The sequence below is a fragment of the Otolemur garnettii genome, unplaced genomic scaffold, assembly GCF_000181295.1.
Source record: "Otolemur garnettii isolate 467f Iridium unplaced genomic scaffold, OtoGar3 scaffold00125, whole genome shotgun sequence".
In the NCBI taxonomy this organism is placed as follows: domain Eukaryota; kingdom Metazoa; phylum Chordata; class Mammalia; order Primates; family Galagidae; genus Otolemur; species Otolemur garnettii.
The window spans coordinates 1,981,718-1,986,543 of NW_003852520.1; positions in this window are offsets into that span (position 1 = coordinate 1,981,718).

The window sequence follows — 4,826 nt, forward strand, 5'->3', positions numbered from 1 at the left end:
TTTCCCTTAGGACTTTTTAAAAAACATCCATAAGCATTGGGAGTGCCATCATTAAATGTCCTTAGGTGGTCTCGTTTGGGTCAAAGTCTCGTGTGGGTCAAAGTCTCATTTGGATTAAAATCTCGTGTGGGTTAAATCTGCTTCTTGCTTCTGGATATCGAACTTTCTCTGGGTTTGGGAAGTTCTCTATTATTATTATTATTATTATTAAATGATAGCTGTGTACATTAATGTAATCGTGAGGTACAGTGTGATGTTTTCATATACAATTTGAAATATTTTCATCAAACTGGTTAACATAGCCTTTATGTCATTTTCTTAGTTATTGTGTTAAGATGTTTATCTTCCAAGGGTACAAGTGAATCTTTCTAAAAGTAGAATATAAATGTCTACTATTTTTTTGAATGAACTTTCTACCCCAGTTTATCTCCCTGCCTGCTCCTTAATGCTGATTACTCATGATCTGCCTTTTGAGGTTATTTTCTAGATCTTATGAGCACGGTTTATGCTTTCTGTTTTCTCTTCTGGCTGTGTGTTTTCAAGCCTCTTGAAGCCTAATTCTTTCTTATGCTTGATCAATTCTAGTGATGAGAGACTTTGATGCATTTCTCAGTTTGTTCATGGATATTTTCAGCTTTGGAATTTCTGCTTGTTTTTTATTATTTCAATTTTCTTTGCTAAATTTCTCTGATAATTTTCCTGATTCCTCCTTTGCATTGTCTTAAAATGCAGAGCAGCTATTTTGAATTCTACGTCTGAAAGGTTGCATCTCTTCATCTCTTTGGGATTGGTCCCTGGTGCCTTATTTGCTTTGTTTTGTGAGGTATCATTTTCCTGGATGTTCTTCTATTTTAAATGTCAAAATATCAAGAGGATACAAGTGTTTTTATTACATGGATATGTTTTTAATGCTGAAGTCAGGGCTTTTCTTGTGCCTCCCGCTGGATGACTCATTGTCTCTGGTACTAGGTCCCCAGGGCTCTCCTCCATCACATCTCCCCCTTCCTGATCTCCAGTTACCGTCACATCTCTGTGCCAGTGTGTGCCCATTGATTACTGAGTAGCTCCTAATTATTAGAGAGCATACGTGGTGTTTGTTTTTCCATTCCCAAGATACTTCACGTAGGATAATGGTCTCCAATTTTATCCAAGTTGTCATTAAACTAGATTTTTTTGATGGTTGTGGATATTCATCAATGTCTGGGTGTTGAAGAGTCAGGTGTTTATTATAATCTTTGGAGTCTGGGTTTGTTGGGATCCATTCTTACCAGGAAGGCTTCCTGATATTCGAAGAGAACTGAGTGCTGTGAGCTAAGCCTGTGGTCACTGAAGCAGCGTCAGCCCTGGGTGCCCAGGCTGACTCTTGCAGAGTCTCGTGGCACTGCTTTGGTGGACTCAGGTAAGATATGGGAGAATTCTCTAAATTACAGGCACAGTCTCTCACTCTCTTCCCTCATGGTCTGTGCGGAGCTGCTGAAGTTTGGGAGGAGAGACACAGGCACTTCTTTATAGCCACTGGACCCAGGACTGTGCCGGATCACCTCGGAAGCCAGCTCAGTCTCACCCAAAGCCTGTGGCAGCTGCTGCCTCACTACCTCCGATGTTTATTCAGAGCTACAGGGCTCTTCAGTCAGTATGTAGTGAATGCTGCTAGGGCTGGGTCCTTTCCTTCAGGGAACATGTTTCCTTCTGGCCCACAGTGGGTCCACCGGGAACTGAGGCCTGGATGCAGGGGCCTCAGGGGTCTGCTTGGTGCTTTACCACAGCTGAGCTGGAACCCAGGTTACAAACCAAAGTCCCCTGATCTCGTCCCTCTCCTTTCCCAGTGGAAGTAGACCCTCCCCAGTCTACACTGCCAGGAGCTGGGAGGGAGACGCAGGTTCTTACCTGACCACCAGTTCTTGTCTCACTGAGTCACATGTGCCCCACACCCTGTGGCTCTGAGTCAGCGCAGCCCCTGGAATTGCCCAAGGACTGCAGTGGTTTTGGCCTGACTGCATTATGAATTTATTGCAGGCCCAGGCTGCTTTTGGAGCTCAGGTTTCCACCACTGGGGCAGAGACTTCACCCTGCCTGGGCTGGTCTGAACATTCCTCCATGGGGATTCTGCCCTTTGCTATTTCCCTGTGCCAGGGTGAACATGATTCAGTGCAATAATCACTTTACCCTGCCTGGGCACACAGATCCTCTCTGTCCTGGATGTGCTGGTGGGGTGTGCCAGGATGGGGAAGGGTGGTGTAGGGAGTGCAAGGCTGCTTCCTGCCCTCTTCAGCGCCCTTTCCTTGATATAATGAAGAAAGCCAGTACTGCAATCGCTTACCTGGTTTTCGTTTTTTCTGACAGTGCCTTCTTACATGGAGTGTACAAATGGAGTAAATGTTTTGTGGGAGGAGAGAAAGTGTCACTCATAAAGAGAGGTCAGAGTGTCCAGGACTGAGCAGAACTGACAAAGCATCGCAGAAACGTGTTGAATTGTGCATCAAAGTTGTTGGCTGACTATGAGAAGCATAACAGACCATGTAAACATGGATACAGAAATAGGAAAATCTTAACTGAAAATCTTGGCATGAGAAAGGTGTGTGCAAAAATGATTCTGAAGGAGCTGCTACTAATGAACAAAAGTGAAGGAGAGTCCAGATTGCCAAGACCTTTGGAGAGCAAGACAGTGTTTGGGCCCTGTTATGGCTGGTGGTGAAACTTGGGTGCACCAAGAGGACCCTGCAGAAGCTCCCTGTGCACAATGAAGGCAGCCAGTTCTCTATGACCAAATTCTCCTGATAATCCAAATTGAGAACAAAAACAATGTTGCCAACCTTTTCTGATACCAGAGGGATCGTTCATCCTGAATTTGTACCAACTAGACAAACTGTTAATCAAGTTTACTATTTGGAAGTTGTGAAAAGACTGTGTGAGAAAGTTAGATGAAATGGCCTGAACTTTCAAGCCAGAGAACAATAATTGTATTGGAACTCTTCCCCTAATGATCCAATCTGGCCCCAATGATGTTTTTCTTTACTCAAAAGAAAGATAAAGGAAATATTGAAAGGAAGATTTTGATGACATCCAGAACATCAAGGGTAATATCACAACAGCTCTGATGTCCATTCCAGAAAAAGAGTTCCAAATTTCTCTGAAGGGTGGACTAGGCCCTGGAGTCAGTGCATTGGTTCCCAAGGGGAGTACTTCAAAGCTGACCATAGTGATACTCAACAAAGGGGTATGTAGCACATTTTCTAGGATGAGTTGGCAACTCAATTGTCAGACCTCACATATTGAGTATTTGGTTTTGAGGAGGCAGAAGCATCCCCACATTTCTGCATGACTCCACGGCAGGGCACTCATCTTTCCTATCGGAACCCCTCAGCTGGATTTTCTGCATGATTACAGTAGCTTCCTAATCAGTCTCTTAGTTTCTTTTTCTCTTGCCCCATTTGGGCCTAATTTCCATTTTCCTGCCACAGTGATCTTGTTAAACATAGATCCTGTCACTCTCTTGCTCAAAACCTGACAGAAATAACCCCATTTCTTTCAGAATAAAAGCCAGAGTTCTTTCCAGGATCTTTTCCAGAGCTGGCCCCTTACTTTCTCTCTGACTCCATGACCTGCACTCAGGTCCAGACACCCTGACCTCCTTGCTGCACCCAGGAGCTGGCCAAGGACGCTCCTGTCCTGGGTCTTTGCATTTCTCTCTGCCTGCACCATCCTTTCCAGCCACTTCTGTGACTCCCTCCCTCCCTTCTGTGGGTCTCAGCTCAGATGTCCCTTCCCCAGCCCTCAGCTGTCACGGGGCTGTCACATTCTCTCACTTTTCTTTCTCAGACCATCATCACTCCTGACATTGCATCATGGATTTATGGCAGTTTCCTCCACCACAATGAAAGCTGCAAGGGGACAGAAGTTTAGTCTTTTTTGCTGTTGTTAATTTTTTCTGTTTCTTGAGTGCCTAGAATAATGATTAGCATGCCAACAAAAAAAAAAAATTTTTTTTTGAGACAGAGCCTCACTATGTCACCCTTGGTAGAGTGCTGTGTTATCACAGCTCACAGCAACCTCAAACTCTTGGGCTTAAGTGATTCCCTTGCCTCAGCCTCCTAAGTAGCTGGGACTACAGGCGCCCACCACAGTGCCTGGCTAATTTTTTTTTTTTTGCTGTAGTTGCCATTATTGTTTGGCAAGCCTGGGCCAGGTTCAAACCTGCCTGCCCTGGTGTGTGTGGCTGGCACCCTAACTGCTTAGCTATGAACACTGAGCTGTAACAAGCATTTTTTTAATAGGCCTTAATATTTTAGAGCAGTTTCAAATCCACAGAAAAATTAAGAAGATACAGAGGTTTCCCATGTGCCCCCATGTATAGCTTCCCCTCTGTCAACATCGCCCACCAGAGTGTACATTTGTTACAACTGATGAACCTACGCTGACCCACCATTATAACGCGAAGTCTATAGGGGTTCATTGTTGATGTCCTGTAGTCTGTGGGTTTGGACAGGTACACAATGACTTGTCCTTCACTGTCAGTCCCTTACAGAGGGTTTCACTGCCCTGAGTCCTCTGCGCTCTACCTTTTCATCTCCTTTTCCCAATCCTTGGCAACCATTGATCTTTCTTTTCCAGAATCCTATGCATTTGGCAGTATGTGCCCTTTTGGGGTCAGCTTATTTCACTTAATGATATGCACTTGAGGTGCCTCCTGTCTTTTCATGGCTTGATATAGATGTGTCCATCCTATGGGTATATCAGTTTACCCTTTGATACACTAATGTCCCATCCTGTGGGTGTATCAGTTTACCCTTTGATACAATAATGTCCATCCTGTGGGTGTATCAGTT